Source organism: Numida meleagris, chromosome 4, assembly GCF_002078875.1.
Source record: "Numida meleagris isolate 19003 breed g44 Domestic line chromosome 4, NumMel1.0, whole genome shotgun sequence".
In the NCBI taxonomy this organism is placed as follows: Eukaryota; Metazoa; Chordata; class Aves; order Galliformes; family Numididae; genus Numida; species Numida meleagris.
In genome coordinates, this window is record NC_034412.1 from 92,491,024 (window position 1) to 92,499,169 (window position 8,146).

Consider the following 8,146-nt stretch of genomic DNA (forward strand, 5'->3'; position numbering starts at 1 on the left):
ATGCTGTGTTCTTACAGAGCGCACAAGACATGGGGATGTTTTACAGCACCTATTCCTATGCAATTTTGATTCCCAAGTCCATGCATTGCTGACATGTAGCTGACTTCTCCAGCTCTGTTCTTCTTTGCAATTGCTCTGCAAATGCCGCTTTGTGCAAGGCAGGATGTCCGTGATGTGAAACCCATCAACAAAGCCCCCTGTCCCAGTGGCATGCTGATTTTTATCTTGTTTTCAAAGCAGAGTTTTTGTGGTTTTATTCTGCAACCACCAGGACCTCCTCCCTGCCAAATAGATGTGTCAACCTTCAGGGCCTTTGCTGCTGCCTCTAGGTGACCACTCACACGTTGGTAAGTGCTGGGCTTCCTGCAGCTTTGCACATAGAGTAAGGACCGTTTCCCTGGGCTGGTGTTATTTGTGTCTTGTGTTGTTATTTCCTGGCTCCACTGTAATTTGTGATGTGTTGCTGTATTCCTCTTTTGCAAAGAAGCCCCCTGTTCCTGGATGCCAGCAACCAGGCCCCGCTGTCTGCTGGAAGAGCTGTTGTGTGAGAAAATGGGCAAAAATTGTCTGGGTATTCCCAGGCTGATTTCTTTGGGCCTCAAAGCAATTTGGTGATTAAGTAAGGAAAGGCAGTGTGAATCCTTGTGGAATGGGGCAACTGAGGCTTACTTTGAGGTTTTATGCCTTTTTGTGTCAGCATAAATTAGAGCAGCTTTTTTGAAAATGAAATAGAGAATGGATTTAGTTGATTAAATAACATGACAAGTACCTGTGTCTTGAAATCCCATCAAGGAAATGTGAACAAAGAACTCTTAGGCCCCTGTCCACCTCCCATCGAGACACCTATGCTGCTTGTGTAGGCTCCTTCTGTTGTCAGTTTATTCTTCTCTGTCTAAAGAGAATCCATGCTGCCTTTGAAATGGGATCGGGAGCTGTGGAGAGAGCCCGGTTTCACTGCCTGGTGGAGGAGCGTGGGTCTGAAGATGAAGCTCTGGCCATGCCTTGTGGATGGCTGAAGTTGTCCCATGTTTTGTGAGGTGCTGAAGCGAGCTGCTTCTGCCTTACACCAATGTTGTGACCGAAGTGGGGAAATTCCTCTTTTGAGTGGTTCAGGATGGTTAGACGAGAACGGAACCTGTTGGCAAATGCATAAGGTTGAATGTTTCTTGGTATTGGATTCTCACCCTGCCGGGTCAGTGATGAATTAAACCAAACGACACAATGAAAGAGATAAAAGTTACATCCAGCTTGCAGGGAAGACTTTNTTCCATACTCACAGAGCGTGAGGCTGAGCAGGAGGAGCAGTGCAGGAGACGCGGCCATCGTCCTCGGGGCGGTGCAGCGCAGCGCGGGTCATCTTTGTCTCTTAATTTTTAGGCAGTGTAACTGATAGGAGAGGATGTGATGTCATCAGGACCCTCTTCTGTGAAGAGTCCGTGTTCAGCCTCTGAGGTGAAACCGAGTGAGAAAAGATTTCTGCAGCACTTCATCTGTGATCGAGATCTTGTGCGCGTTTATCATTACAGTGTAGTTTTTAATGGTGCCTGAGGGATTTTTCTGCTGTGTCTTCAGTTGAGATTCAGATCTCAAATGCTCCTTCTTGAAATCAGATCAGCCATCACAGTCTGCTGTCTCTCAACGATTTGGAGCACTCCCATCACATCGAGACCCGCACAACATGGGGACAAGTGCCGTGATGTGGACTCCGGCCCCAGGCTGCATTTCTTGAGAAAGATTCTGCCATCTTCACTTGCTCGTGCATAAGTGGTCCAGTGTGGATGTCAAAGCATGCTGCGTTCTTACAGAGCGCACAAGACATGGGGATGTTTTACAGCACCTATTCCTATGCAATTTTGATTCCCAAGTCCATGCATTGCTGACATGTAGCTGACTTCTCCAGCTCTGTTCTTCTTTGCAATTGCTCTGCAAATGCCGCTTTGTGCAAGGCAGGATGTCCGTGATGTGAAACCCATCAACAAAGCCCCCTGTCCCAGTGGCATGCTGATTTTTATCTTGTTTTCAAAGCAGAGTTTTTGTGGTTTTATTCTGCAACCACCAGGACCTCCTCCCTGCCAAATAGATGTGTCAACCTTCAGGGCCTTTGCTGCTGCCTCTAGGTGACCACTCACACGTTGGTAAGTGCTGGGCTTCCTGCAGCTTTGCACATAGAGTAAGGACCGTTTCCCTGGGCTGGTGTTATTTGTGTCTTGTGTTGTTATTTCCTGGCTCCACTGTAATTTGTGATGTGTTGCTGTATTCCTCTTTTGCAAAGAAGCCCCCTGTTCCTGGATGCCAGCAACCAGGCCCCGCTGTCTGCTGGAAGAGCTGTTGTGTGAGAAAATGGGCAAAAATTGTCTGGGTATTCCCAGGCTGATTTCTTTGGGCCTCAAAGCAATTTGGTGATTAAGTAAGGAAAGGCAGTGTGAATCCTTGTGGAATGGGGCAACTGAGGCTTACTTTGAGGTTTTATGCCTTTTTGTGTCAGCATAAATTAGAGCAGCTTTTTTGAAAATGAAATAGAGAATGGATTTAGTTGATTAAATAACATGACAAGTACCTGTGTCTTGAAATCCCATCAAGGAAATGTGAACAAAGAACTCTTAGGCCCCTGTCCACCTCCCATCGAGACACCTATGCTGCTTGTGTAGGCTCCTTCTGTTGTCAGTTTATTCTTCTCTGTCTAAAGAGAATCCATGCTGCCTTTGAAATGGGATCGGGAGCTGTGGAGAGAGCCCGGTTTCACTGCCTGGTGGAGGAGCGTGGGTCTGAAGATGAAGCTCTGGCCATGCCTTGTGGATGGCTGAAGTTGTCCCATGTTTTGTGAGGTGCTGAAGCGAGCTGCTTCTGCCTTACACCAATGTTGTGACCAAAGTGGGGAAATTCCTCTTTTGAGTGGTTCAGGATGGTTAGACGAGAACGGAACCTGTTGGCAAATGCATAAGGTTGAATGTTTCTTGGTATTGGATTCTCACCCTGCCGGGTCAGTGATGAATTAAACCAAACGACACAATGAAAGAGATAAAAGTTAGATCCATCTTGCAGGGAAGACTTTGGAATTGACAGAATAGGGCATGAGAACTGAGTTTTGGATATGACTGGTTTATTGTTCATCTCATGGAAGGCTCTGCTGTCCAGCACAGCGGTGCCTTTTCCATAGTGGCCCGGAGCTGCTTGGTTTCTTGGGGTCAGCGCTGTCCAGGCGATGTGGGTGTGTAACAGCGCTGTGGGGCAGGAGCACATGTCAGGCGGTGGGAGGTGTGCAGTGCTGGTGGGCAGGCAGAGGAGGAGCAGGCAAATGGCCGCGCTGCATCAGGGCAGCTGTCTGCTCCAAATGGGCTTGTGGTAAGCGTGTGTGACGCGTGGTTGTGTTTATTTCAGCACCGCTGATTCTGCTTGTTGTTAACATGAGAACATCTGATCTCTTTAGTAAGGAGGAATTGAAATCTTTAATGAAGTTTTCGAGCCGTAGTATCAAATCAGAAGTTTTTGTTTCAAATTGAGGGATCCAGAAACAATTAGACTCAAGCATACAGCCTTTCCGGTGTGAAATGAAGCTGTGGTTTCTGAACAACTTGCTGCCCCCTTTTCTTTGCAGAGCTGCAGCGCTGAAGGTGTTTGGAAAATCTCAAGTGCAGCGGTCACACACCGCTCACGCATCTTTCCACTGTGTGTTTCCAGTACAGTGCCCAATGCTACACACTGGATATTCCTACTGTAAACCTCCCGTACCTTAAAATGCAGTTTGCAAACCACAGCTGCTCCTGTGTGCTCATCCCCCCATGGTGCTGCCCTGTAACCTGTTCAGTAAGTCAGATATCTGCACACACACATTGCTTGTCGATACCTGAGCTGAGAGTTTGATACCAGGGCTGGATGTAGGAAGGGTTTGCTTCGTGCAAGAAGGTTGCTTTGCACAAGCAGGTTGCTTTGCGTGGGCTTCGTGCACCTCATCTTTCGATGCCTTGCAGCTGGGAAGTGCAGTCAGTTGGTAAACCAGCACCAATGCTGCCACCTTTTGGGAACTGGTGACAATCCACCCCTACAGCACAGAGTGGTTTTGCAGCAGCCGGAGGCAGGAGCAACCAGTATGCTTTTCTGCAGCTCTGATCTCCTACACACTGCAGAGACTTTCTGTAGTTCTGGACTGAATCTCAAGGCTTTTTGTCTTCCAGCACCACCTATGGGCTTTCCTTAGGAACACAATAATGGTCTACATTGTTCCAGTGCACCAATTTTTGTCTGAAGAGCAGTTCCAGTCTTAAAACAGTGAACTGGGCTCATGGTCACACTTACAATTCACATCTTCTGTTGCAGCCCCTATTCCCACAGTCAGGTTTCTGCTGGGTTCTCATAGCCTTGGTGTTATCCCCACAGCCCTACTCCCATCTCACTTCATCACTTCAGAGTCCTGTCACATCTTGTCAGTGTATCTCAAGGAAGCAGGCAGTCCTCCCTAAAAGCCTTGGACAAGGAAAGCCAGCTGGACATACCCCAGGGGGATTCTGGGGCCATTTGTGCAGTGGAGGATACCTTTCCCAGGGTAATGTATTGCTATGCATCCTCACTGGTAACATCTTAGAAGAGAACTTTAATTTCTGTGGTTGGTTACAGCTTGGGGAATGGAATTGAACCCAATTCTGATTGTCCACCCTTCCTGCCAGCAGTGCTGGCTGCATGGAAACCTATAGCTTTGCTTCATCTATTTTGTGGTACTACTGCTGGTGTTGGCTGGCTTGTACAACTTGTTATTTCGTCTAGATTTTTCATTTACTTGGAACAAAAAAAAAAACAAACACAAAAACCAACCCTCACTGTAGAATGAAACCTGTGAGCACACAACCCTCAAACAGGATATCTCATTCAAAATAGACTGCTTTAATGCACTCCGTTGACATCAACAAAACAAACTAAATTCAGTTCTAGGTTTCACTTTTGACAGCCTGGTGCCCACCACTGCTGTGAAGAGGAGTGTTTGGCTGCTATTTTCCATTCCTGGTCCCCTAAGATTGCTGCCCTGTGCTTGTATCTGTTGGACTCAAGTGTCATATAACAATTCACGTTTAAGACATAATCTCAAACATTACTTTCACATAGTTAATTTACTTACTTACATTTATGCTTTGTAAATATAGAACTGTAAAAGGATCTATAAGAGACTGGGCAATAAAGGATCAGGTGAAATTCAGAATAGATGAATGTGAAGTGATACATACAAGCAAAATCAGTCCTGGCTTTGCCATAAGACAAGGAGCCAAACATTGCCACTCAGGAGAGAAAATCTGGGTCAAGACTGATAAACAAACATCAACTCAACACTCAGCAGCAGATCTACTTGGAAATTAGAAGCAAATTAGATGTTAGCAGGTAGAAAGGCTTCAAGTTGCACCAGGGGACACACAGGTAGGACGTTAGGAAAAATTTCTTCTACAAAAGTGTGGTCAGGCACTGGAATGGGCTGCCCAGGGAGGTGGTTGAGTCACTGTCTCTGGAGGTATTCAAGAAATGTTTAGATGTTGTACTGAGGGATGTGGTTTAGTGGGGAAATATTGGTGGTAGGTGGATGGTTGGAGTGGATGATGTTGGAGGTCTTTTCCAACCTTGGTGTTTCTGTGATTCTATGATTCTATGAAAGGAACTGGGTATAAAACAACCCAGCTATGTCATTGTATGCTCCACTGGTCCAATCCATGATCAGTCCAATCCATGTTGCAATGCACCAGATATTTGAATGCTCTGGGATGATCTCAGTCTGTCTCAAAGAGGGGACTTGAAGAAGTAGTAGGATTGGGCAGAAAAGGGCAAAAAGGAAGACTGGATATCTGAGATGGATTTGGGGTAGGCAGACTAAGACTTGTTAGCTTGAAAATACATGGGTTAAATGAGCATTCACTAGAGGTCTCCAGATTTGTGACTGGTGGGAGGGTGTGGAAGAGGCTTGAGTACCCACTACCTATTCCAATCAATGCAGAAAGTAAGGAGCAGCAGATGAAGCTGTTGATGGTCAGGATTAAATCTAAAGAAATCATCCATCACCCACAGATATCCTTGCTGAAGAGTGCTGAGTATGCAGAGCCTGGACAAGTGCTTGGAAAAGGGGTCTGTTGTGAGTTACTCCATAGATTGGCACCAGGCTCAGGAAATCTTTTTCACTGAAAAAGGTTGGAATACTAAGGGGATGATTGGCCTGTCATTATTCCATAGCCATCTGCTTGGAGAAAGGACGGTGGTCAGGATGTATCTGAATGTGCTCTGAATCAAACCCATCATTTTTATGTTCTTAAATACAAGATCTCCTTACAATGTGTCATTTTAAGGAAGCCATTTGCTACAAAGCTCCACATCCATTTTCTCTGAAACCCTATTAGTTTTCCAATTATCTCATTCTTTAATGCAGAGCAGCTGAATCTTGCTTAGCTGTTGGTCTCGCACAAGGACATTTATCCCCAGGAATGAACCCAGAAGCATTGCATGGCTCTCCCAGAATCTCTCTCCTCTTAACCACAGAAAAAGGGCAGGGTCCAGCTCTTTTGCATGGTTACCATTGCACAGAAAATGAACCCATTTTCTGAGTGCATATACATTCAGTACATAGGAGATGCATACACAAGCTCAGCTGAAAAACCCCACAGTCCATTGACCCAGTGGATGTCAAAAAAAAGATGTTGGGCCTGGCAAACTGCCTTGGTTTGTGAGCCTAGTAATGGAGGGACACAGGGTTGGGGACCAGGAGAGCATCTCCTCGGGGTGACAGCCTGGGCTCCGTGTGGTGGGATGGGGCCCACTGCTGCCTTCTGGGCCAGCTCGTGTTGGAGTGTAATCAGGGCATGGTTTCCCTGGGAAAACTGAGTGTGTTCCCAAAGAGAGGTATTTCTAAATTACAGCACAGTGATCCTTAGTACATCAGTGATGAGTGAGCCAACTGAAAACAAACTGGCCGGAGGGGGGGTGCGTATTTCTGCAGTGGCTTTTCCACTGCTGCTTAGATTCGTTTCTGTGCAGCCTCAACAATTCTTGTGTATTGGATGAAATGCTGTAAAGTCCAGGGAAGTCTTTGGGCTGCCTGGAAGCAGTTTTCTTGTTCCTGTAGCTGTGCCATTTGTGTCTGCAGTGGTGGTGCCTGGGATTTGCTCATGGCAGGAGTGCTGGAGGGCAAGTAGTGCAAAAGAGCTGCAGAGAAACAGAATACAGGAGCAGAATGTTTTTTTCCTATAAGTACCTGTCAAAATATATATAACTGTCAAGATATATGAAATAATATGTATATAACTGTATGTATAAGTGGGCATTTAGCAGCTCTGGTTGCTGTGAGCCTGCTTCCCTGCAGTGAGGAGAGGTCTAAAAGCCAGTGACCAGGCACAGAACCATTAGGACGGGAGAAGCAAAATAATGGCAAACTGAGCTCTGCCAGTATTAGATCAGCAACTGAGGTATTCAGGAAATATTGACTTTTTTTTTAATCAGTTGATGAAAGTTTTATAAGAGCTATAAGAATATTCATTGCAGTGCATAACCTGCCTTCCTGCTTCGCTCTCTGTCATTGGTTCGGGGCTGTATCTACGAAACCCTCTTAGTTCTCTCTGTTCCTGGGAGGAGGGGGCAGAATGCTGGTGGGTTTCTGGGAGGATGTGGGAGACGAGGAAGAAATAGGGGAGCACCACTTGCAGGACATCAGCTGGGTGACGCTGTGACCACAAGGCTTTTCTGCTCGCTGCCTTCCACAGTCACACGCACGTGTTGTTCTGTGGGCTTTCACCACAAACACCCCTTTCCCACTCGCCTGCAGTGCAGCATCCCTGACCTTTGCCTGTTGTTGCGCTTTCAACTTCTTGCTGGTTAGGAACAAAAAGAAACACGTCGGGGGGGCTCATGATCTCAGATGTGAAAGCTTCTTTTCGTTAGTGGTCCTGTTTCTTTCTTACGTACGCTCTGGAAGGAGTCTATGAAAGGGGAGTGATTTTTCCACCAGCTCTCGCATTTGTGAAACCACCCGCTCAGATCTCCGAGGCTCAGTGCCCGAAAACCCCACACTGATGAGTAGAGGCATTATCAGATTTTGTTCATAGTTTCCTTTGGTGAAGCGCACGCATTTCGAAAGGAAGCGCAGAGCCCTGGGCTGCTGCTGTCTGTCCTCTCTTGTGATTGCACG